The following is a 27,020-nucleotide window of genomic DNA, read 5'->3' on the forward strand; positions in this document are numbered from 1 at the left end:
CTCTGACTCTCTGCTGTTTCTGCTGTTCTGGATGCTGATGCTGCTCTTTCACAACAGCTGAGTTGGATCCAGATGGAGATGTGAGTTATCTTTTCTCTAAAGAAGAAACATTAACAAAACCCCTGACACTTGTATATAGCTAAGAAGTTGCTTCTGTCATTTTTTGGCATGATAGATTGTAGACTATTAACATAGTCTAATTGCTTATGGAAATACCAAATTGTTTCTTGTTAAAGTAACAGATTCACATCAATCCCCATTCATTTTAAATCCATGATTTTCAGCACCTTCAGGTAAAGAATGTGTAAGAAAAGGACTCTTTTTTTTTTTCCCTTGAACTTGTAGGGCATGCTGAAAATTTCAAAATGGTATGATAAATAAAGTTGACGTTATGACTGCCTGGGAAAAATATTTTAATACATGGAAATGTATATAACTTTTGAGAACATTGTTCTCTTCTTACAGCAAAGGCAAATCTGCAAAGTTTGGTCTATTTTAAAAGGCTTCTTTAGGACCTGTCAGATGTCTGCTCCTATCATGCCATGTAGGACAATCCAGGATAAGAAAATAATGTGACGGTGATTAAAGGTAGAAATACATGTAGTAGCAGCAGGAAATTCCTATTAGCTGGTGTCTGTCCCAGCTCTCCAGCTACTTAATGTCAACTTGTGTTGTCAGATTTTTAATATTTGTTTATGTTTTCAAGAAGAGTTATTGGACCAGTCAAAACATCTATCTGCATGATTGGCATAAAGCAAAATCAGAAAACTGAATTGCTGGGAACAATCAAAAAAGAAAGAAAAAGTCAAGGCTTGTTCATTTGTGACATTCTCTCTAATTGAAAGGACTTTCATGATTTACTACTACTACCAATAATAATAATTAATAATATGAGGAGGGGTCATCTGAGCATTCTTGATCTTGGAAATGTGTTGACAACTGCCGTAGAAGAAGGTTACAGAAAACAGGAAAAAGGAAGGAAACCATGTTTTTTTCCTTCCTGAACTTCAGATAACCTGTGACTTAAGTGACTGATTTGAGCTTTTCCTTTCCAGGAGCTCCTGATGCTCAAGAGGGGGTGTGCCACAAAGCATCAGGCGATGGCAGTGTCGACTCCAGAGCACTGGAGGAGGTTGGCCAACGCCCAAGAATCAGAAGCCTCTCAAGCATGCTGCATGCTGATAACAAAATGCAGTGGAGAAATTTTCCTCTCTTATGTTCATAGGCAGGAGAACACAATACGTGCATTACTCACATAAGATGCTGTACCGTGTTCTCAGCTTTTCCCTGAGCTCAGTGTTAGACCTGAAGCTTTTGAGGGGATTAAAGGGAATCATTTGCATGTGGTAAAATCCTTAGTTGTTCCAACATCAGTGAATGCTGGGGAGCCACTTTTTGATGGAGTCAAGCATGCTGAGCTTGACTAAATGATGAAAATCGTACCTGATTTTAATGCAAACCAAAGCACTGCTCAGTGCAAGTGAAGAAGGCAATGTTTTTTCTTCCATCACGTTCATTCTCTGAAGGATCCTGGGTCATCTATTGTGTGTACAGACACATCGTCCCTCAGCGTCCCCCCATCATCCCTGCAACCCATCAGTTGCAGCAGCTGCTTATCGGTGTGCAGAAATCCGACTGGGGCTGCAAGAGAGCAGGAGCCCATGCTGGGAGGGTGAACCAGAGACCTGAAATTACAGCAGTTGGATCTCAGCCAGAAACACTAGGGTGAAAAATCAAACTCACCAAAAGAGCTGCTGAGCCCTTACATGGTGGCAAGTCATGGGCAGGATGTTTGTTTTCCATCTCCTGCAAGGGACGGCACATCCAGCTGTAGTTTCCCATCCGAAAGCCGTGCTGGGACTTTTGTTCAGGACTGACTCAGAGGAAAGGGTGCCACTCAGTGAATCACTGTGCAACTTCCCCCACTTTGGGGGTTTTCCTTAGAGACCTTACAGCTCACTCTGGAGCCGTCCTGCCCAATGGACGGCACAAAGAACATCGCCCTCTGCAAACGCGCTTGTCGCCCGGGGCCTGCTCTACCAAACCCATACACATATGCTTAACTCTACACTTCTGAGGCATAATCCCATTAATTTAAATGGGATTACTCATGGTCTTAAATTCCTGCAGGATCAGCACTGAGGTCTGCTGCTGCAGCTGCCGGGGGCAGCACAATTAATGGTGTAACAAGAGTTTTGCTCGTTCTATGACCAAGGACTCACTTGCTGAACATCACCACTGTTCATATCCTCAAGCCTGAAAAATGAGCCCTTCCTAAATTAGAAGGTCTCCTGGATTTTAGCTTTGCTTCATCTTCCTTTACCAGGAAAACAGACTTTCCTAAGTAGAATTCTTCTGTGGTTTCTGCCTCTTCTTCATTGTCCTCAGGCATGGAGGATTTTTGTGTCTACCACTGCTCATGGATCACCTTAACTGCCTTGATTAGTACAGTCCGGTGGACCCCTCCCCTCTGCTTATCTTCTCTAAACAAGCATATTTCCTCCTACTTAACATCTTTCTGCTAATCTCCTCCATCCTGCTGGAGCAGACTGCCTCTTAAAAGAAATATTGTCTCCACTTGCCCTCAGGTCATTTTGTCCATTGGACCCTACTGCCAGCCCAGGGGTAAAACCATTGTCTGCAAGAGTTAAAGCTGGGGATGAAAAAGATGTCCTAAAAGTGCTGCCCTCCCTGCTTTTTACATGGAAGGTTATTTTATTTTCTAAGTAGTTGCTGCTTTTCTATCTGAAAGCACCTGGATGCTTATATTTTAAATGAATCAATATTGCTGTGAAGTTAGTAACTTTTTTTTTTAATAAATAACTTAATAAATAAATGAATCAATAGCTTGCTTTTAAAGGCCCATGCACAATGCGTGTACATGTAAGTATGTCTAACAAATATAGATTCGGGAGAGGCAGTCTCTAAGGGAAAGTGAATTTCTTTTGTTTAACTGCATGTATTTTAACATTTTCATTTTAGGGAAAAAAAAAAAATCTCTCACTGGAAACCTTTTATGCCAAGTTTGAGCCTGGAGCAACTTTTTACAGCTCAGTTGCAGTAACCCCTTGAATATAGGGGTTTATAATGGAAACTCTGACGAACCCTCAGCTCAAGCGCTTCTAACAGATGTTTCTGTAATGAAAGGGCTGTGCGGAACAGGCAACAGAGAGCAAACTGTACTTTGTATTCTGCAAAGATTATGGATGATTGTGCACAATTTGTAAAACGACGATGGCTTTAACCCAAAGTTGCAACGCTCACACCAGACTGCGCACCGTGTGCGTGCATACTTTAACAGCATAGCGTTTCGGTAATGTAACCCGCTGCTGAACATAACTCGCTGCCTCCCCTGTATAGATTGAACATACTGGTCACTTTGCTCTTCTGAACAGCAGTTCGGCCATCTAGTAGTGGTGGTGGTGATAGGTATGCTTTTGCTCAAAGTGGCCCAGAGATGGATGCCACCAGTGCTCCATTAAACAACTGGTCTGAGTGGAAACAAAATCATAGAATCATAGAATCCCCTAGGTTGGGAGGGACCTTTCAGATCATCTAGTCCAACCATCAAGCTAACTCTGACAAAAGCCATCACTAAACCGTATCTCTAAGCACTATGTCTACTCAATGTACTCTTCCATAACTGAGAGGAACTGGTTTGGCCCCTCAGGACTGTCTTGGCTGTCTCCCTATGCTGTGGCATCTCCAGGAGACCTAGACGTGTCAGACTGAACCTGCTGGTCTCCTTCCCTGAGGGGGGATGAATATCCTGTGCTGGCTTGTGCCTTGCTGGCCTGTGGGCCCTGGGGACAGTGGATTTGAGCAGGTTGGGAGGGTCTGGGGATGAAATTGGACAGAGACTCAGGGAGCCATGTCCTCACAGCACATTGCTAACCTCAGAGACCCAGATGTCTTGGCCCACAGTCACTGAAATGTTGAAGTCTGTTTTAAAACACAATTATTGAGAGAAAAAAGAGCTCAAGTCTATAGCTTCACCAGAAAAGGAGGTTATATATCTAGAAATGTTACCAGAGAGTATTTTGGGTTTTGTTCTAATCTCCCTGTCAGCACTTATTAAGTGGAGATCAGAGTTACTGGACCATCATCTGAGGGTGTGCTTGATGGTGCTGCGGAGACCTTGGCAGCCAGCTGCAAGCCACAAGGCTTGCGGAGCCTTCATAGGCAGGATGGAAATGGCATTTATATATGTCACACACACATCGATTCGTTCCAAATGCCTTCCTTTTTATGATCGTGTTTTGCCAGGCTGAATTCCTTTTGGGTGAGCAGCAGCGACAATGTGTAATTAACGTTCTCCTGGTTAACGCTCTGTTAATGCGCTGTACCCAGAAAAATGCAGTCCCTGGGGCTGTATTCATCACTGCCTTGCAGGTAGTTTGGAGTAACCATGTTCCCTATGTGAAAACTTCACTCTTCTCCCTCGGTACAATGAGCAGAGGCATGTGTTAGCACCGAAAGATGAAATGTGCTTACAACAGCCTTCAAGCAACACGGGAGAAAAAAAGCCCCTGGACTGACTTTATCAATTCACTTTTGATATGGCTGTCCTGTTATTTTTAGGGCTTTGTTCACACGAAAGCATGTGGGTTCAGGAGTGTTTGTTGGAGTGGGCTCCTCCTTGCCATCACATTTCCTGTTGCACTGGATCCAAAATGACTGCAGCCACCCGCTGCCATGGAGCTGCTCTACCTTTGCAGGGTAGCTTGTGGCAGCAGCACGTCTCCCTCTAAGTTGAGACGTCCATTTGTATCTGCCCAAGTGCTTTTACTTCTCAGTTATCTGCTCCTTGGATAAGGTTTGGCTGCAGCGCTCTGCCCTTTTCCTGACTTTCTGTCTTTGCTTTTTGTTCGTCATGGTCCTGACACAAGTCAAAGCGATGGCCTTCTTCCCAAATGCCACCTTTGATGCGTCAGAGCCAAAACAGTGCTCCGGTTGTCCCCAGGCTCCTGGAGGAGAGCACAGCCTGCCCTGGAGCAGGAGCTCCCTCATCGCCTGCCTGTCTCGTGGCCGTTCATTCCCTTCTTATGAGAAGTTCAACGTTTTCACCAGCCTGCCCTTATCATTCTGTGGTGGAGCTATCAAGAAGCAACAGATAGCTTTTTTTCTGAGTGAAACCAGTAAATTTGTCATAACGGATTCAAATGTGGGAAAGTTATGTTTATCTTAGCCGAGGGACAAATAATACGGTTGTAACCATAAGCACAGAGGAAAGGAAAACCGGAGACGTGCAGCGCAGGAGCGGTCTCAGGAGAGCACTCTCTCAAGCTTACCCTTCATCAGTCACTGTGGCTTAAAGGGATCAACATTTTATGTCTGCCTTCGCCTACGCCACAGCCGCCTCATCTGTTGGTAAATTTGGGCTTGTGCTTTGCTATCCTTATCAGACCCCTAACAATCCTCCAGAGGAGGACCTGGTTTGATTTTTAAAGGAATTACATTCAGAGGGAATAAGCTGTAATCGAGAGTTCACTGCTTGGACTTCGATACTGCTGATCTCTGATGTACCTGCCAAAATTGACTTTGGGCAAGGCACAGGCATGCAAATTTTAATTGCCAAAAAAATCAATGGCTATTTTGGATTGAAACTTTCAGTAGCTCTGTTTCCGTAACTGAAAATGCAGATAGATAGCCACATTTAAGCTCATGGAAGTACTATGGTCATCAAAATATGCTGATGCCATATAAATGCTATATATATTATTTTAATGGGAAAGACTTGACAGTGTATTCTACTTATTCTTTAAGTGAATGATAGTTGCATCCATCCCGAGTGATCAATACCAGGTCAAATCTGACCCGTGGCACTGAGTAATGACTTTCACTACTTACATATAAATATTATATTTATTCCACCCATGCTTTCCCCCATGCTCAGTATTTTAATGTCCTCTTCCACTGTCTGGATTCTTGGCAGGAGGCTGTGCAGGTTGCCAGAGGAGTCTGAGCGAACTCATCCATCCATTTGCTGGCCCTTTGAAATGCTGGATGTCTTCCAGTTATTTATCTGTTCCTCTCGCTAAGGCTCACGGATGAACAATAAATTAGCTGAGAGTGCGCAGTGACATACTCTGAAACTTTATATTTATGTGTGCATATTTAAAAACATCCATAAAAAGGCATTAGGATATTGCAGGAGCTGGGGGTGTGTTGCTGCGTTCGGTCTATACAAAGGGAGTCTAAGGTGCAGAGTGGTAGGGAATCAAACCCTTTTAGTGCCCTACCTTTTAGAGCATGAGTGGTAATGATAGATTTTAATTAGCAACATCATCTTGGTTTGTGATATCATTATCTTCAACAATATATTGCATCGATGCAGTTCCTGGTAGCAAAGTGGCTATGAAAAATGAGGACCAAGGGTTAATTTCTGGCTGCCTTTAAGTTGATGGCAGAACTCCCAATGACTTCAAAGGGTGAAGATCTCACCTCAGTTTTCAGCTGGTGTAAGTTGACATACCTCCATATCCTTCAATAAAATCAATGAAGCCTTGATGATTTATTGCAAGTGATAATCCAGCCCTAGAGCTATTAAGGCCTGTAATTTATAAAGCTATAATTATGGAACCATAATTCCATCAAGGGCTTCTGGCGATATCATGGACCAGAGTTAAGTGAATTGTGCAAATAAATGTAATGGTCTTGCAGTGCAGTGGAAATACCCCTCTCTCTCTAGATAGGACTCTTAGCACAAAGATATTAAAATATATTTTATCCACTCACAGCAATAATTGGAAAAGAAATATTATCTGCAGACTTGAGACTCCCAGGGCACTGAATCAACACATGCTTTTTGCAGCAGCCACTCCAAAACCGTGGATGGTCCCCTGCACTGCCATGATAACTCAAGGCATAAAATCTCCTCTTGAATCTGATTTTTATGTTGGTTATCATTATCCGCTAGGGGCGGATAATTTGAGCAGGGCTCAAATTTCAAAGCTGGTTGCATCCAGACAGCACATAGGTGTTTGGGCTTGTATAGCCTAGTGATGTAAAGTGACACCCATGTCTGCGTGAAAATGTGCCTGAACGGCAGGAGAGGATGGAGGCCAACACCGGGGAGGGGACAGCGCAGGCATCTGGGATACAGGAGCATAGATTGTGTGTGATAGAATGGATAATCCACTTTTCTACCTCTTTTCATCCCTCTTTCTCCATTCTTTTTATAAATCAGTACCTGATAATTAGTCTACCAATTAGAAAAAGTCATATACAAATACTCAATCATTCTGTTCTTGCATATGTCAACTGGGCCTATAAAAATGTATGTGCCCCAGTGAGTCTTCCCTCATTTAAAAATCCGCCTCAGCTGGTCTCTCTGCTGCCTTTTACATCTCTGAAACTGCAAGGAAATCCATATGTAATTAATCTTCGTTAGGAAAATGCACCTGAATCACAGCCCTGAATCTGAAACAGTCTGGGACTTGGAGGAAACACATGGATCAAGATTCAGTTTGGACCAGATGTGATCATTTTGAGGATACAGTTCTCCCTTGACTAGGAAAAGCACGCTTTTAGTGAGTCAGCCTCTTAAAATCAAGGCGGGCAAAGGAAGAAATGAAAAAAAAAAACTGCAAAAGTGAAAAACTTTGAGTAATATATTTTCCCTTTCTCATTCACTCATGTAACAGGATTTTTCAAGCAACATACTGTGCTGCGGGCATGAGATATCAGTCACCACTCCAGCTATTTGTAATGTCAAGTGACTGAAAAACGACTTCAAATTCAAGTCTCCCTTGTGCCACAGTAAACTTTATTTTGTCTATATTTGCTCAGTCAGGACTGTAAAGAAAATAAATGACAGATTTCCTCTGTGGAAAAGTCCTGCAAAATTTAATACTGGTGAAGCCGTGAGGATCTTCAAAGATGAGGAATCATAGGAAAATCTGAACTACCCCCTGAAATTCAGAAGATTTCCTATCTGTTTTATAGCATTTTATATGTAATTTCCTATTAAAATGATTAAGAAGCCCCAAACTAAGCATTAGAAGGCTGGAATTTCCTATGAATTGGTGAAGGACTTTTCCACAGGGGCTGTGGCAGGTGAACTGCAGCAGCTGAAAGCAAAGGCTCTTGCTTGGGATGGACCGAGCCGCAGCGAGAGCATCCGCCCTGGAAAGGCAGCGGCTCTTCAGCAGCATCACTCCGTGCAGCCCCTGGTCCAGTTTCTGCAAATGAAACAGCTGCAGCCAGGCTCTGCTCAGCAACACGCTTACCGTGTCCTCAGATCAGCCTCTGGAAAGTCTCATTTCTGAGTCTTGTTGAAGTCACTGAAAATGAGGCACACGGTAAAAGTTAATGACTTGTTTAAGCAGTGCTTTGCTGTGCCAGGCTTAGGCCTGATCCTAAAATCAAAGCACAGCTTTTCGCTGCCCCCAATGGACTCTAGGGCAGGTGCTATGACAGCATCTCCCCTACACTAGGATACATAGCATGTTATTCCTCCTGTTGAATTTCTCCCAGGATGCAGAAAAAGCAAGCGTAGCTTAAGCCTGAAGATGTATGCATTCGCGAGATAAGGATCATATCTGGGAATTTGCAATGAGACTGCCCCGGTTTATACAGCTGAAGATCTAATCCGTGCTATCTATGCTAAAGGAACCCAAAACTGGCAATTAGCTCGTTTTTTTCTTAAATAGGCCAAGCGTACATTTTAAATATCTGCATATAATTCTAGGGAAATGATTCATAAGGATGCAGGCAGACCTGAGGTAAAAAACATCTCAGAATAAATTGGACAGATGATGACACACATCAATTCCTTTTAGGAACAGAAAGCCAGGTTTTACTGAAACCTCTTCTTTATATGGAAGATAAGGAAGCCTCTTCTTTATATGGAAATCTGACCAGAACTGAGTGGGATTGCCTGCTTTGGTACAGACTCGTCAATGAGTTTCTCTTACCACGGTGTACATTACTGCACACTGTACCACACACTGTACATCACTGCTTACTGCAACATGGTTGGTTTAATTGACTGCAACGTGTCACCTGCTTTATTAAGCTATGATGAGGCATATGGGCACTTAACTAAAATACATTAAATTTTTAGAAAGCTGTAAATAAGCTGAAAGAGCCGACTCCAGATCCAAATTTTCCTAGCGTCTGGAGTAATCTGTTTTCCAGTATAAGAAACAATATGCGGAATGTTTGTGGGCCAGCTTTGCTTTGGGTTTCTGTTCATCCTGTTCACGGGTCTAACGGCAGGAGAGGGCACATCCCCTCGCCGTCGTGGCTGGCGGGAGTCCGAGGCACTGCTGGCAGCGTCCCAGCGGGGCTGCGCGGGAAACACCTGCGGTCCCCGGCCCTGGCTCCTTCCTCCTGCGGGGGATGCCGGGCTGGGGCGGCGCGGGATGCAGCGCGATGCTCAGCAGATGGGAAGGCGGGCACCGAGAACCCCGTGGCCGCTGGCTGCGGCAGATGCGGTGGATGTGAATATGCTGAATAGACTCATGCTCAGATTAGTGATGGCTTCGGCTCAAGCGGGGTTTGCATTCCTCAAAACAGGAGCCCTACAAAATTGTCCTACAGTGTCAGTGTTTTGGAGCGGCTCCTTCAATCACAGAAGTCCTGCAGTCACCCGAATATACTGAAGATGTCTAATCTACACCTTGGCTGATAAATTAAATAGTGCCAGGGGATTTTCCCAAGCACTGGAACTTGTCTGCACTGCTATATTTTTAGAAAGCTCCCCAGCGCAGCTCAGGAATTAGCATGGGTCAACCACCTCTCCCAGTAGGCAACCTTGAAGGGGTTACGCTGTTTTGGAGAGCAGAAGCATGGGTGGTTGGCCTCGTTGCCAGACAAGAGTCCTGGGCATGTTTAATTTACACTGCTTGTAGTGAGGAGCCCTGGTGGGGTGTTGCTTGCAGGTGGGCATGGGGAGGGCCCCCACCACAGGGCTAATGGGGACTGGTCACTGTAACCCAGCCGCAGCAGGGCTTCCCCATCGCTGACACACGGTCTCCCATTCTGCAGCCTCTGACTCAGAGTGGGACACCCCAAAAAGGGTACGTTTACGTGCAAAGGCACAAAAGACCCTCGCTGCAGTGGTTTCAATCAGCGTCACTAAATGAACCTGACAGAGGGCCAGGCGCAGGGTTGGAATAAGCACATTTCTAATGAGGGAGCTAATGTGGGGCTCCACGCTGTGCTTCAGGGCAGCAGCAAGGGCATGAAGTCTGGCAGGCAAAGCCACCGCAAAGGCGTGTGCAGCTCGTCTGGGCACCTATGGAAAGACAGGCTTTCTGCTGGTGTAAACCTTGCGGGAGCGCTGGGGGATTAGCCATCCCCACTTGGGCAGGAGCCAAAGGTCGAACAATGACACCCAAGCCTGCATCACTTGTTTAGTTTTTGTGTCTGCTTTTAGAGGATTAGGGAGGATTTGTCGCGGTGAGCGGCGCTGGTCTCTCCTGCACTGTCTGGGTACGCACCGGCCGACCCAAACCGTCTGTCTCCAGCCTTTCAGGTCATTGCACAGCCCCGACAGAGCAGCGCCGAGACTTTTCCCTGCCGGGCAATCCCTTGCGAGGGGCTGAGCCCACGCTTGCCCTCGTCATGAGTGGGAGCTGGGGGTGATGGACCACCTCGGGGTGCTCTGCCCCTGCCCTCTCCCCCTTGCTCCACTTCTCCTCCTCTCCCTCTTTCCTCGTCCTCCCCTGGCAAGGCTGTGCTCCCAGTGCAGTAGCTGTCTGCGAGCAAACCAATGAAAGATTTTGGTTTTAATTAGGGTTTGATACTAATTGACTTCAATGAGGCTATTTTCACATCACAGCTGACCAAAGACAGAAGACGTTAAGTCTGTCTCCCTAATAAATCATTCCTCCTGCTTCCCGGGGTTGGAGATGAAGAGTGAATAGTCAGTCTACGCTGCATTGGCCTAATTGTCTCCTAAAATATGCAGGCAACTCCCACAGCAGTCAACAGAAAGGCACGTGTGCATCTAAGGGGGCCTTGTGTTATTACCGATGCTCTCACACCAAGGGAGCCATTGTCAGCTTCCCCCTCCCTCGCCCGCCCTGGCAGGGAAGCCTCCACGTCTGCCAGCCAGGAGGATGAGCTGGAAGCAGATGAAGAGGAGGGGGTATCTCTTTAAAGTCAGACAAAAGAAGCTTCAGCCCTCCCCTCACCACCCCCAGTTGTGAAACAAAGGCTGGGAATAAATATTCTGTTTCTACTGACTGGCCAGGTTTGGAGAGAGAGATGCCAGCTAGAGATCTCTGACACAATTAAAAAATAAAAAGGCTTCTCTGGGCAAATACTGGTTTGGCATTGCAGTCTGACAAATCCTTCCCTAATCCATGCAAAACCTCCCAAACCAGGCAGAAAAATGCCTGGGGAAACTCAACTGCTCTGAATTTGTCCAGCACCTTCACTGCATGTAGCCTGACTCCACCCGGAGCTCCTGGTCACCCGCTCTGTAGCTCCAATTCCCAGAAGCCCAACTTTGTCCTCAAAATCCTGTCTGAACCGAGCGGCACAGCCCGCTGAGCCCTCTGCTCCTGCCACAGACATTGCCTGGCCTTGGCTGGTATAATTTTTACCAACAGGGAAGATTTGATCCCTCGTTAAATAACAGACATCATAGAAAAATAGGGCAGGGAGGGACTCCAAAGAGCTGTCTGGTCTCTCTCCATCACCTTTGGTTAGCATCAGAGAGAGCTACCCCGCTCCTGGCAGATATGTGCCTGGTCCCACCAAGGTGATGCCCCTTTGGAGCCGAGCGAACACCTTCCGTTTTGGCAGCTTGCGCAGCTGATGGGTTTCTCTCTGCTTTGTGATAAACGTATTTTTCATCTCTGAGTGCGTATGGTAATTAATAAAGGCTGAGGGCCAGATCCCCACCTGGCATGAGTTGGCAGAGCTCTGAGGAAGGCAGCAGAGCTCCGCCGGTTCGGATCAGACAGGAGCTCGACTGCGCTCCTGAAATCCCTGCAAGCCCTTTCAGCCGGTGCCGTTCCAGGCTTTGCTCGTGCATCCGTGGGAATTGCTTAATCCAGGGTTGCCAAGGAGGAAGAGGACGTTAGGTGTTTAGTAGCACGGCTGATGCGATGCTCCACCTTGGAACTGGATTAAGGCAGGGAAATCAAGGAGAACACTTCTTTTCCTAGTCTACCCATTTACAATGGAAAATATAAACCTCCTTATTAAAAAGACGAAGGTTAAGCACACACACACACACACAGAGAGACACACACAAAAAAGAAATATTAAAAGTACCTTTACATTTTCACAACGGTGGGGTTAGATTTCTTATTCTCTTATTTCACAACACTGCAAAGGATCTTAAAGGGATTGATGGCTCTGCAAGGCAGAGGCTGTGCCTCTATTTTCTTTGGAAAGTACCTCGCTGGCTGTTGGTTCTTGCTACCAGAGAGAAATAACAAAAAGCTGAAGGGATAAGACAAATATGCTCCTTCAAGAGTTTCTAATAAAATGATAACGTTGAGCGAGGCTGCCAGTACGTTTTGTGTCCAGATGCACTGCAGCAGAAGGGAAGAATTTAACATGTTTTGAAAATGCCAATTGTCTGTTGCCAAAGATGCATATGATCCCACTGCCAGCAGGGTAGGCGGCAGGGATTAAGATGTCAGAGGAGACGTCATTCTACCTAGGCAACGTTGATTTCACTGAAGAAGACAATGCAAAGACAGTCCTGTTTCCTGCAAGGAAGATTCCTATTTTCCCTGTGGTTAATTCTGAATTCTCCATTGTGGCAAGGCTACTTTTACAGAGGCTCTTTGTACTCCCTGGAATGTCTTTATGGTGACAGCAACCAGGATATAGGGTGGTGGTACTTTTCCATCATGTTTGAGAGCATCTCCTGGTCCTTCACTCTCACGTGGGCGTCTGGGACAGACACTAAAGTCATCGTGTTGCAGTGGGAACGTAGCTCAAGGTCATGTCCAAAGCGTGAGTCAAAAGAACAAATGGAGTCCAGGGCTGGTGTCCTCAGCATCCACCTGCCCCGAGCCTGTAAGCAGGAGGTCCACGTGGGAGTGGTGAAGCCCCAGGTGCCGTCAACTCCTGGCTGTGCTGCTGCAACCCAGGGAGCTGTAATTGCCATGTCTCATGGTTAAGGTCAAACCCAACTTGCATTTTTGGCCTTCTGAAGTGTCTCCAGATGATCCAGCTGTTTTCTTCAGATTTTTGCTTCCCCTTGTGGGTCTCCCTGGCACATTTAGTAGAGACTGGGTGCAAATTTGGATCCCTGGTCTGGTCGGCCCAGACTCCAGAGGCCTTTTTGTAACCCCTACCCCAGTTCAGAGGTTTTAAGCATGTGTCTAAATCCCTCCCTATTGGGGCCAGCATTAACCACACGCTTAACCTGAAACATGTGATTAGAAACCATATTTCAGTGGGAGTTAAGCATATGCTTAAATTCTGCTCTGTTCTAAATGGATACTTTCTTGAACTGGAGCCTACATTTTTTTTGTATGATCCATCTTTGCTCCTCCACATACCTTTACTGCAAATTATTCTGCAATATACATATGGCTCAGTAAGTGTATTGCTCTGTGGCTTTTACACAAAAAAGCCCAATTGATACATCACATACTTAACCTCTTGAACAAAGGAGTTAACTTTACAGGATCAATTTACATGCAGGGGCCAAAGCTTTTGGATGGAAACTAGCTGTCATGTGGTGTGCAGTCGAAAGAGCAAACAGCTTATTCATTATGATAGCATTGGATTCAGAAACAAAACACAGACGGCAGAAAGAGCCTGCCCAGATTTCCAAACGCATCGCCTGTCCCCACATCGAAGCATGTTTATTTAAACCCTCTCTCTGCACATGCATCAGTTGTTAGACTTAACTCCCGATCTCCTCATGTTAGGTGGTTCGACCTGGACCCTGCTGCTCACACTGTGGTCTCCATCGCGTATGGGCAGCTCCTACCAAAGCGAGCAGGAATTGTGCTTCTGTGTCAGCAGTACAGCTTTGACACCAGTGCTCCAATGGAAATCAAACACTGGGCCCGTTTGTCAGCGTGACGTGTTTGCGCAAGAGCACGCGCCACTCATCAGATCCACAAACTCCCCAGGTTTGAGCGTGACTCTTTGAACGACTGTCCCATACTCTTCATATGGTTTCCTCACCCGCTCAGTTGTCCGCCTTTTTTTCCCCCCATTATTAATCATTCTCATCTCCAGGCACCCAGATGTGCTCATTTCACTTTCAATGTAATGGATGCGCAGGCTATTAAGATGATGACTTAAGCCTGTTAGTGCTTGGCCATGCAAACTTAACCCCTGTCGGCAAATGTTCAGTCACAGAAATGGTCTCATTAATCTGTTACTGCTGTGTGCAAGTCCTTGCTCTGTAAAGCTCATGTGGGCTAATCCCGCAGGACACGATCCAAAATTTACTCAAGTGAGTGGGAGTTCTTCTATCAATTTATTGGGCTTGGCACCAGTGTTTTAAGGAAGAAAAAAGCATTATAAGAATGAATTCAACTGCTTTAGACAGACATAATTTATAATGTAACATGGCATCATCAGTTGCCTCCAAATTTAATTCAGCAGGACACCTACAATTCTTTGCACATCCACCTACGGTAGTATCAATCGGAAATACAAAACCAGAAATAAAGTGACTTCAGTAGGTTATTTTCCCTCTTTTTTGAAGCTGGATTTAGGGAGGTTTCTATCCATTTCCTTTACCGTGTACCCACTTTTGTGTTATTGATTGGTACTGCTCTGTGGTGGTGCGATGGATCAAACTTGGGTATTAAGCCCCACATTTATGGCTGTACTGGCGTGTCATCTGGAGTCACAGCCACAGTCAGGCTGCAATAAGGAGGGAGTCACAGCCGGGTGAAGCAAACACATGAGCAGCAGGGAGGGAGCGACAAAAATAGTGAAAACATGTTTTATATCAAAACCAGCCATCTGGGCTCACTGCCTGTCCAGTGGAAATGGGCTGTAATGGGACAGTATGCGGTCTCCAGACTCCCTTACTAACTTTGGGGGAATTCGGGTCCCATTGGGAATTCTCAGTTTAGACTCACGAGCTCAGCACAACCCACAGCGCTGAGAAAAGTCAGCTTTGGACTCCCGAGTCCAAAGGGCTTGACTCCCATGTTGGGACCTTTGGCTACACCTAGGCTAGTGAGCTAAACAGGGCCAGGGCACAGGCGGGAGACCCTCTCCATTAATTATTAATTAGCACAATCCCTCAAAGGTTTTGGCCAGTCCCAACCAGCGTCACTCCAGGTGCTGTGGCACAGCTCAGAGGACAGGAGGGGCCAGCAGGTAGCAAGGAGGAAGCTGTTCTGGTTTGGGTGTGCAGAGCTCCATGGGCTTGAACTGCATCACTTCTCTTGCCCTTAAGAACGTGCAAAGTGTCCTGGCTTGTTTTCTTCACCAATAAAGGTTTTTCCGTTGACCCAAACATTATTTTTTACATCCAGGTTGTGTGACAACACTGCTTCTAACTGACATGGAGGGGTCTGGCTTGTTCAGTCACCCACATCAGCAGGAGCATCCCTTAGCGAGGAGACAGACCAGGAGCGATGCATTGCTCCCTTCGACCATGCCACCCTCCTACTTGCTGTGGTCATCGTCTGCCTATACAGTCAAAGCACTGGCACTGTTCCTGCTCATAAAAAAGTCCATCGCTCAGACAGACAGTTTGCCTGGTAGCACAGACCCAGGTCAAGAAACAGGCTTTCTGCTTCAGCTTTGGAGGTGTAATGCAATAGGGAGGAATTAGCCGGTTGGGTTCTGCTTCCAGTAACAGCGCTTGGGATCATCACTAACAGATGGAAACCAACTCAAGCTGCATCTATGCATTTCTCTTGAATGCCAGATGAATATTTATCCATATCTGTAGCTTGTTCTGTTTTGGGATTTTCCTCCCGCAGAACAAGAACAAGAATCTCTGCAGTGATTTTGGCGCAAAGCCTACATGTATCTTGCCCGGGGCCAAGTGATGAGCAGGGACATAAGTGTGCTCACACAGGCCAGTTCGCAGTATGCCTGACAGTGTCCTTGCTGCATGCTGTGTCCAGAGAGCCTCTCTTCTTACAAGTGGGCATAACTAGAGGAATTAGCCTTCCTCTCTTCCTGAAAAACCTCAGGAGGTAGGCACCTAACCCCCTTACACACCTTTGAAAATCCCAGCCATGGTACTCAACACCACCACTTGTAGCAGCATGAGAGGTGGTGAAAGGTCAGGTCTCCCAGGGCTGGGAAGTGCTACAGACATAGTCAAAAGCAAAACAATAGCTGTAGCTGTGCTAAAAGGCAGGGCGCAGAGAGACACGGGGCTCTGCATGGAGTGCAGCCTTGCTCTGCAGGCTTTGTACCGCCGCAGAAGGTAATGTGGGAGTGAAGCAGGAAACCACGACGCAAAGCAAGTCTTTTGTGGCCAAGAATGGTTTGGAGAAGTGTTTTGGGTCTTGCGCAGGTGGGGATTTGCTGCAGCACTCTCATGCAGTTAACGTTTGTAGGCAGGGGTGTCAGCTGTGTGTAGCGTGCAGCAAGCAGGGCCTGCTGTGTGTGCTCTGCGGCTGCCTACACCACCGTCCCCCAGCTTTAACAGCAGCATCGCCACCATCGTCCTCCTCTGGATGGGTGTAGTCTCGTGACTTGGTATTTCTGAGGGGTAACAGCTCGGGTACTGCCCCATCTCCATGTTCTTTGTCCTCTGCCCTACTCTGCTGGAGACATCTTTGTCTGGCAAGGTCTACTGCATGTCAATGCAGAGAAATAAACAGGGCCCGAGCAGGCTGTTGTGGTTTCTGATTTGCTTGCTGATATATTCAGAAATTATCGATGTGTTCTGAGCAGATCAACATGGCTTTAATGATTGGGATGAAAAGAAACAAACTCCAGTCATTAAGCGCTAATCACACAATTACTATTTTACATAGTCAGACCTGGCAATGAAATACCCATCTCACTGGCTGCAAAGAGATCACCAAATCAATTTTTTGCATTAACATTTTATTCCTTCCCATACTAGACATTTGTTCAGCTTGTTTATACTCACACCACATGGCCACAAGCTGTGTAGTTAGTAATAAATGAATGAATACATTTATCTTTGGGAACTTAGGCCAAGCCAAAAAGTTGATCGCTTGTTTTTCTAGGAGAATAACACATGTGAGATTTACTCAGATAAATCCCATCAGCGGTAATGGGATTGCCTATGTTAATTGCCCACACAATAAATTCCGATAACAACAGCTAGGATTTTACAGTATACAGCGGGTTTCTAGCATCCGATAACTGATGATCACAGCAATGCGGTGAAGAACGGGGCCATTATTAAGTCTGTCTAAAGAGAGACGAGCCTGAGAGCCAGCTTCAGCCTGTTGGACACCAACTTCTAATGCAACTTCTGCTAATCTCCTTTGCACTCAGGCGGCGGGGTCACGGCCGGACTGCCACCTCCCTGCCTGAGCACCTCCATACCTACCGGTATGAGGGTCCCTTCACAAATACACAAAAGGGCGAGTTTTTTAGCAGTTCCCACCTCCTCCCCCTCCCAAACCATGGCCATGCTTAAGCCCACTGATGAAGGCTGACTATGAAGCCATGAAAAGCCACTTCCAGGGGCGACAAAGAGTGCCCTGCTGCGATTGCTGGAGCCTGGTAAATATCTCCGCTTTCCATTTTTGCCTTGTTTTGCTGTGTATTTTGTGTCAATTCGGGACAGCTTGTGCATTTGGTGGGTGACAAACGCGCGCAGCCAGGTGTGTGGCATGTGTGTGCCCTGCCCCGTGGCAGTCTCCCTGCTTTGGTGAATGGGTGGATTTCAGCGATTTTGTGTGTAAAGTGCTGACAGACAGGCTGTGCTGCTGCTGCCCCTCCCCATTTCTCCTGTATTCACCACAGCAGCTCCCAGGACCCTTTTCCCCTTCTTATCAGAGTCAGCTTCCTTGTTTACTCCCATCCCGTGCAAAGGGTGACTGTATATGCGCGGAGCAGAAGGAGTTCAGTGCATGTCAAACGCTGAAGCTTACGTAGCAAAGGGGTTATGCAATTTTTCCCTGCCTAAGCTGCTTAAACCTTACGAGAACAAAACATTCCAGCAACTTTTTTGGAATAAAATCCTGTGATTGAGAGAGAGAGAGAGCAAAAAAAGCAGTTTGCGCACGCAGCCCCTGTGTTATCTCCCAACTGGTTATTTTGCTGGAGCGTGGCTGAACTGAGCCCTCCAGAGCCGGTGTGTCTTTAGAGGCACGCATCTCTCCCCTTCTTGCAGCTTAGAACAGCTAATCTAAAATTTAATTTCCTGAAAGCCACCATTCTCACAAACACAGCTAGGGTGCCCACTCTACGATGAATCTATTTGTATCTCCAGCCTGAGTCAAATGAAGCTACTATTCTAAAATCTATAAGGGTAAGTGGATCCGATACTCACGTGGACACGCTCCTTTTCTGCTGGGAAGCTCTTACAGACAGAAACGTTAACAGGATTTACAAAATCCATTTGTTTGCAAAACCAGCATCTCCGCGTGCATTCAGTGCATTCAGACTCGTGAGTGCCAGCAGGTGCCCGAGCTGCGGCTGGCTCGGGCGGCACACAGCCCGCCTAGTGCTGCTCCCCGATTCCTCCCGCTGACAAAGAGCACGTTTTCGCTCCTGGGATCATGGTGAAAAGCTGATTCGAGTTTGCCGAGTCAGGAAATTCAGAACTCAAATGACTTGAATGGGTGGATTCAGTCGGGAAATTTTGAAAGTCGGAGAACAGCAATGGGATGCAAAGCATTTCTGTTGGCGTTTCCAGAGCCCCTTATGGTGGAGGATCTCTAAGCTCCTTATAGATATTAATGAATTAAAGCTACAGCATTCCTGAGTGCTGGGTAATTTTATTATCCCCTCTGCTAAGAGGAAAACTGAAACACAGGGAAAGTGGCTGGCCTGCGGTTTGTCTGCTCAGCTGCCGGAGGAGGAGGCTTCGGGATTTCAGCACAAACCACATGGCAGCAGCGTTAGCGGAAAAGCTGTTGCTTCCTTTGGGGAGCAGGGATGGTATCTAGTGAGTAGTTCTCCTTGAGGGCATAAATACAACATATTCTGCCTTTGTGATAGCACCAGAGGTCTTCTCTGCCCCCCTCACTGGGCTTCCCAAAGGATCTCAGCGGGAGAGCAAGTTTGCTCAATACAGACTCCTCAGAGAGGGAGCAAGGAGGGGGGGCCTCACATAAGGGACAGCTGGCATTTATTTGGACTTAGTTCTCATATGGGATAAAAAGGGCCCTTTCCATGTATTCAGCACTCCAGAATTGACCAGGGAATTTATCTTTGCAAACACAAGTGTGAAAAGCTCAGGGCTGCCAAGGCTGTTTTGTTTTGCTGTTTTTCTCAACAGTCTTTTCTTTCCCCTCCATGTCTTTCCACCGATTTTTCTTTCATCCATGTTGTTTTCATGTCAGAATTTGGATGGGTGTCCCATACCAGCCTCAGCAAAGGGGAGGAAAGCCCATTTCTTCAAGAAATAAAATAATGAAAAATCTTCAGGTGTCAGAAAAATTAGGAAATTATGAAATCAGACCAAATCCGACTAGTCTGGTAACATATTTCAATTCCCCCAATTCTTTGGTGACTTTGGAAATGGAAATCTGTTGGCTGGCTTCATTCAGGGAATCACCAGACCTGGAGCTGGGGGTCAGTTGTCTCATGGACGAGCTGTATTGCAACATATGCCAGCATGTGGGAATGGGAATTGTCCCCTCCTGTTTGACATCTGCACCTGAGCTTGTCCAGTGTCCTCCCTGCATTGCCAATGGGGAAGCATCAGCCCTCTGAGCTCCTCTACATCTGCTGCCTGCTTTAGGATGGGTGAATTATCACCACCAAGTGTCTGCTCCTCTTATTTCATTACTAGAAGAGACTCAGTGATGAGACAAGATGCACTTCTCTATATTTTAGTTACCTTCGTCTCTTCAGATGAATCCCACTCTTCCTGTCCTGGCTAAACCAGGAGCCAAATTTTAATTTACTGTCTGTCATGGTTTCAGCTAGGATGGAGTTAACTTTCTTGCTTGTGGGGCTGTGTTTTGGATATGGTACCAGAGCAATGTCAATAGCGCACTGATGGTTTTGGTTGTTGCTGAGCAGTCAAGGACTTTTCTGCTCCTCGTACCGCCTCACCAGTGAGCAGGCTGGGGGTGCGCAAGAAGCTGGGAGGAGACACAGCCGGGGCAGCTGACCCCAACTGACCAAAGGGATATTCCATACCATATGATGTCTGCTTAGCATATAAAGCTGGGGGAAGAAGGAAGAGGGGGCAAATTCAGAGTTACGGTCTTTGTCTTCCCAAGTAACCATTACGCGTGATGGAGCCCTGCTCTCCTGGAGATGGCTGAACACCTGCCTGCCAAAGGGAAGCAATAAATTAATTCCTTGTTTTGCTTTGCTTGTGTGTGCCTTTGGTCTACCTATTAAACTGCCTTTATCTCAACCCACAAGTTTTTTCTCACTTTTACTCTTCCGATTCTCTCCCCCATCCCAAATGGGGGGTGTGAGTGAGTGTCTGTGTGCTCCTAGTTACTGGCTGGGATTAAACCATGACACTATCAGCAACAGTACTGGTGAGATATTGTTCTTCATGACTGCTGCAGGCAGTGAGCTGGGGCTCGGCAGAGGTATTCAGCTGAGTTTCACTTAGCTACTAGCAGGATATAAGTTGCAGTGACACAAAGCTTGGAAGCTCATTTACCCTCTCCCTTGGATGCTTTTTGCAGGTCATGAAGATGTTTGCAGCGTGAATGTGGCCTGACAGTTATCTCACTAATAGCAGTTTCCTGTATGCTGAGATTCACTGTCCTCTTGGAAACAGTAACTCTCACTGCACTGTGCTGTGGTCCGTATTTCCAAGGCTTCTTCACAATAACCTTGTGTGATGATATTCTAATGAAGATTTGTAGAACTGTCTGTAGCAGTTGTTTTTACGTCTTAGGCACTTGCTTATTTTCCTGCTGTGTTTCTGATGTTTTCTTCTTGCTGTACTTCCTTTTTTTTTCCCTCATACTTATTCTGGGAAAGAGATCTGTGAAGAAGGTGAGTCATGTGCCACGTGGATGCAAAGGGTCATGCTTACAGGCTCATTCTGTTTTCCTGTCAGGGGGGTTGAGTCAAGAAGGAGCTTTTGTCTGGAAATGTTTTATCACCAGCAGAGCTGGGTCAGCGAGTCGTGAATAGAGAGGCTGCTGAAGCAAGAGCAGATCCTTCAATTGCCACCTGAAATAGATTGGAAATGTCAGACCACTGGGGTAGTAGCCGTGACCTAATATGAAGGGTCTTTGGCCCGACTGGCAGACAGTTTGCTCCTCCATCTTTTAATTGTCATGGTCCAGCACTTGGTGTCCTCTAGCTCATGTTCCCCGGGGAACTGCTCTTGTTGACACATTTGACATCTGTGTCAGGATGTGACATGCCGCACTTGCATGGTCTGGTCAGATGGCTGGGATGCTGTATTCTGGTGTCACCTACAGATGAGAAAAGCAGAAGATGGTGGTTGTGTTTGGACTGTGGAGCAGCACTGGTGCCTTCTGCTGTCCGCCTGCCTCCATGCCAGGGTGAAACCTGGACATGAGTGCTTAACTAGCCTGCTCTACTCTGAAAGTAACCAGATAAGTGGAAAGGGAGGAGATCAGAAAAGATCAGGAAATCAGGTTGCTGCACAACCACAGGGCTCAATGTGTTTTCTTTTTGGCCATGGCCAGGGTGTGCAGCCTGACAGAAACACCACCGGGACCTCTCCTGCTCCCAGCATGACGCGGTTTCCCATTCAAGGTGAAGCAGGGTGGTTTCTGGTTGGGCTCAAGATGGCAGGGATGGTTTCTAAGTGATGCCCTGCGTCCATGCAGGATGAGTCCAGGTCCTAGATGGCATCATGATGATCTGCTAGCCATCGGGGGAGAGGCAGATGCCTCTGATGGAGGAAGTAGCCCTGTCTGGTTGGTGCCCCATCTGATGTATCTGGACTCATTTTGAGGAAGCTGGTTTTCATCTCACTGTGGGCTCTGTGGTGCTTTACATGCTGCACTTATTTTTTGGATAAAACAGGTGGCACAGGAAACCCAAACAGAGAACTAGTGAAAGCTTCCTTCATTTTCTATTGCTCTTTGCTAGATGCAAATCAGCTCTTTTGGGAGGGCACCTCGCCTCAGTTCTCAGCAGCTGATTTCCCAGGGATGGGGAGGAGAGAGATGCAAATTAAAGGTCTGTGGAGCCTTTCCCCAGTGGTACCCACGTGAGAACGTCTCTGCCTCTGTGTCCTCTCCTCACCGCAGTGCCTGGAAATACCATAGACTCCTACGATGCTAAATAACATCTGAGGCCTTGCCCACATCTCAGAGAAACTTGACCTAGTTTCTCCATCAAAACACCTGCATTACCGAGCTCACTTAAGCGGCAGATCACAGACTGAGCAAAATCTTAAACATTAAGGATTTTTCTTTTTTCCTTCACAGAATTAATTTAAAAAAAAAAAAGTGGCTGCCAAACAAAGTCTTATTTCATTTTGATTTATTCTAAGCTGCCCTAAATATTTTGCTTTCCTCTTCTGTTGAGTGCAGTATTTTTTTACTGCAGGCTCATGGCAACACCGCAAAGATCTGGGGGAGGTGGCGATTCTGGATGTGCAAATGCAATGAGAAGCAAGTGGGTGCTGTGGAATATGTCCATGATAATAACAGTTACTGTGAGGTTTCTGTTAGTTTGGACAACACAGAAAGAATTAACAGCATTGACATTTATGTTAGATGTCATGATTAAGGTGCCAAATGTCACTTAAGATTTAACTGCAATGAGGTTAAAGTAGGAGAAAATATCCCTTCTGATTACAGGACTCAGCCCAGGGAAAGAGGTTCACATGTGCATTTTTTTTTTCAGCGGCTTGGGCTAGGAACTTGGTTCTCTTTAAAAATGTCATGCTTAGATTCTCAAGTCCATGTCTATAATTCGGTATTTTCTGATAATGTCCCAGGCCAGGGAACTGCAGAGCAGCGAAGACAGCAGGCCCCATCTTTATGGAATATATTGCCCCCGGTGTTATCCTCGACTTTATTTCAAGCAAAGAAATCAAATAGTGGCCCGCGAAGAGGGGAGCAGAAGAGAAAGACTGCACGTCTACTTGCAGGGAGGATAAAGATTCGTATTCATATTTCAGTGGGACTTCAGAAAGCACAGCACTGATGTGCTTTTTCTTTCAGTTATGTTGGCCTGAGAGTGGTATAGCCCCAACATTTTCCCTGGGGCTTTACTCCAATGGAAGCACATCCCAGGTGAACTCTATCTCCATGATGCCTTTCTGTCTGCTTAGTCACATCAGGGCTGGGTGTGGAGGATTGGCGGTAACAATGCTGCTCTCCTGGTCCCTGTTATAGATGGTCTTACTGGAAAAATCTTTTTTTTTAAGGGTAAAGGCTGTTTGCCTCAAAGGATTAGTTTTATTATACTAACATAAAGGTAACTTTGCCAGTATAGCTGTCAGTCAAAGAGGACTTGACCAGCAAAGCAGTCCTGGGGTCGAGGTAACCCAAGTCCTGCTTCTCCTACAGCAAGGTGCACTGCAGTAGCCTGGTGAGGACCCTGGCAGATGTTGAATGTGACTGCAATGGACAGGGAGTATTGCTCAACCTTGGAGAATCTTTCCTCATGTTCAGCATAGTTTATTTTGGAGTCCACTGTTGCCAGGAAGAGCTGCAGTGGGGCTATAAGGTTTCTAAGGCAGATGTGGGGTGTCTTCTACCAGCATTTTGCTTATCTCATGCACCACCTGGTGTCAGATGTTGTTTCTGAGGGTAACCTTTCTGTGGTCTGGTTATACAGAACAGCATCAGGAGTTATTTTATTTGGTGAAAGTTATTTTGCCAGATGAAACTTATGGCTGAGGCAAGAAGTGATGGATTGTTTTTCCCTCTGTGTGTGTGACGAGTCTGCCCAAGGCTATTTGGCCACGCTTCACACCACAGCAGAGAGAACTTCCCTCTTGCTCATGAATTCATCCAGTTGTCCAAGTTCTTCTTGTGTTGTCCCAAGCTCAAATGCTTCCCTTTTGTCTTTTAAGAGAGGAGGACTTGCCAATTCCCCACATGCGTGTGCTCACATGAGCACAGAGAAAGCACTATTTAATACTCACATGCATTATATTTAACAGCTGCACAGCTTTAGCAAAACAGGAGTCAGACCAAAATGTAGCTCATTGTTTTTAATAAAAGGAATACCAGTCTTGCCAGATGTGGTGTATGCTTTTCCAAATGAACTAGAACAGTGTCCGTGGCTGAGCATGATGTGGGCTTGTGCAATAACATCACTTGTTTTTGCATGTCCATGAATGGCAAGGCACAGACTGGTGTTTAATCGAAGACACAAAGGGTTTTCCTCATGAGAACAGAATGAACTTGAAGGAAATGGAGTACAAGCTATTTGCTATACTGTTAGCTCTACTACAGCAGTAGCCAGCCCATGGATCAAGAGATGTTTCTCCCAGCAAAGACAAACAAGGATGATGGTCTCCCTTATGATGGCTATTGTCATGTCATACTACTGAAAGCTGATGGAACTGAAATATAGAGAACAAGCTGAATGTGGAAGATGGAGTTGCAGTTCTTGAGGCGGTTGCTGTCCTGGTCTCCTTGCAAGGTTACAAACAGCATAAACTGAGCAATGTACAGACTACGCTGCAAAAAACGGAGGCATGCAGGCTCAGAAAGGTGTGTGAAGCTGAGCTGATGAGAGCTTTCCTTGAACCAAGAGAAGGGCCAGGAAACATCGCTGATGTGTGACCAGGTCTCCACCAGATGTAGACTGTAGTAGCATCATTGACTGTGCCTTGATCTTCAAGTACCATACCGTTTCTAAAGCTTTTTCTGCTTGAGCTGTAGGAGACTGCAACGGTTGCCTTGGCATTCTTGGTATAACATCTCTAAGTCATCCTGGAGCTGCAGCTCCACAAAGAATTTCTCTCCCAACACCAGGGGTGGATGTGTGACTCCTTCCGTGTGACTATTCCTGCTACTGTTTGACATCTCCATCCATTGGCAATCTCTGACATCTGGAATTCGCTGGGAGAGGAAAAACAAATATCCTCATACCACACCACCTCTGAAAAGGTAGCCACAGTCATTCTCTTTCTGGTTTGATGTTAGGATTTTGCTAAATGGAGAGGAAGGAAGGATGTTAGGGTCAAGCAGGCTGGTTGTCCTCACCGAGCAGCATAGCCCCCATGTTGAGCTGCTTTCAAGCAGCTCTGCACTTTGCAGAGCAGATGTGTTCTGGAAGAGGGAGTACGTTCAGGGGAAGTCTAGGTACTACTGTGCTGTAAACAAACTTCCCTTTTAAACAGCTTGTTTCAGTGCTGGCGCTGGATAAACATCATCTTGTTTTAATCACCGACTCTTATGGCAGCAGCAGCACCCGCCGCAGCCACTCCAGGTCTTGATCCTGACATCATAAAAAAAATAAATATTTCCTCTCCTTGCTGGTACCGTTCAGACTAAATAACTTCACAGCTTGAGAATGGATTCACTTAATTCACATGTAGCTGGGTTTATGATGTCAATATGCTAATCTGGCTATTATCATCTTTTTTTAAAGCTAGTTACCATAAGGGCAGCAGAGGCAGGCCTGGCCACAGTGATTTCAGAGGCAGAGGAGGGTACATCCTAGCTCAGGCAAGAGCTAATTGCTTTCAGGTGGCCTCACTGCAGCCTGTGTCGGAGCCTCAGGGTCCTAAATCCTCTGGCTCCGCACGCCTTCTCCAGCACAGCTCGATTTCTAGGATCAGCCTTCGCATTCTGTGTATGTCTGGGAAAGCCATTCAGTGCATGGAAAAGAAAAATGTCTTATTTAGTGAAGACAAGGTCTTTAAAAAATGGAGTTCTGGAGGGAGATTTCCCTCATCGGGGCAGAGGCATTAGTTCAACGTTTGGCACGGGTGAGGGATAGGCTGGGAGTTCAGACTCTGCCAGAACCAAGTGATTCCTCATCAGGGGTTTAAATGCCACTGTGTTATCTGAGATCTTTCTCAGACTTGTCATCAGAGGCATAATTAGCAGCAATCGCATGTGATTCCTCCTCTGTTCTGGTCTCTTGGCGAATTTGGGCGTGTGCTTTCCATTGCTGACATGTCACAGAGTCATTCCCTACCAAGGCAACTTCAGAGTTTACCGGGAGTGGGAGTATGGGTTTAGGGACCCTCAGTGGCCCCCACCCCCAGGTCTTTGCTTTGAATGCTTCCATGTAGCAGCACTGGGGAAATGTTGTCCCACACCAGCTTGCTGCCAGTGCAGGAGTGACGTGGACTTTCTCAGAGAAGGAACAAAGTTGGGTTATAAAACACTTGGATGTTCTCATTGGTGCTGAAGTCCATGGAGTTTTCTATTTTTTGTTGTTTCCTGTGTCTCTTCATCATGGTGTGGCAGCCCAACCTTCAGGTTTGCAGCACCAGCAATGCTTTGAGAGGTGCTTGAACCCCAGGATGGATGAATCTGCCCTACCCCCACCTTCATTTTCAGTCTGCAAGCTGATAAGTCAGTATAAGAATATTTTAGTTTGTGTTCAGGACCTGGAGGCAGATTTTGAAATGAGTTGCACACAAGGCTTTCTCCATAGTAACTTATCTGTTGTCCAGTGCAGAGCAGCATTTAGCCTTAGGTTGTGTATGTTCCCATTTTATCGCAATAAAAGAGGCAGCAATGTGAAAAGCTACTAAGAGCTCTTTAGAGCAAATGTTTCATAATTGTAGGCCATGAAAAAATAAAAGTCCCTAAAGAATTCAGACAGCACAATTATAGCTCAGAACTCAGCAGGTACCAAACACTGAGAATTAACATCTCCTGCACAGGCAGCAGGCTGGTGTGACTGACTGATGACATAAACACAAAATAGTAAACATATTACTTTAGTTTAGATTCAGATACTGCTCAGTAGAGTTTTTCCTACTCTTTTTTCGCTATGTTCGTTGTCATAATAGTCGATTATCTGATTATTAGCCTACATTTTTCTTACAAATGTACTAGCGTTCAAGGCATGTTATTGGACTC

General features: G+C 46.1%; 1 protein-coding gene across 1 annotated transcript in view; it reads right to left on the reverse strand.

Moving 5' to 3' along the window:
- ASAP1 (ArfGAP with SH3 domain, ankyrin repeat and PH domain 1) overlaps positions 1-18,899 on the reverse strand; it is a 194,275-nt gene extending 175,376 nt beyond the window's left edge. The window contains exon 1 of the mRNA XM_063327537.1: positions 18,389-18,899. The gene's annotated coding sequence lies outside the window, so the exon portion shown is untranslated. The remainder of the gene's footprint in view (positions 1-18,388) is intronic.
- Positions 18,900-27,020: the final 8,121 nt, after the last annotated feature.

This window comes from Chroicocephalus ridibundus, chromosome 2 (genome assembly GCF_963924245.1).
Source record: "Chroicocephalus ridibundus chromosome 2, bChrRid1.1, whole genome shotgun sequence".
NCBI classification, from domain to species: Eukaryota; Metazoa; Chordata; class Aves; order Charadriiformes; family Laridae; genus Chroicocephalus; species Chroicocephalus ridibundus.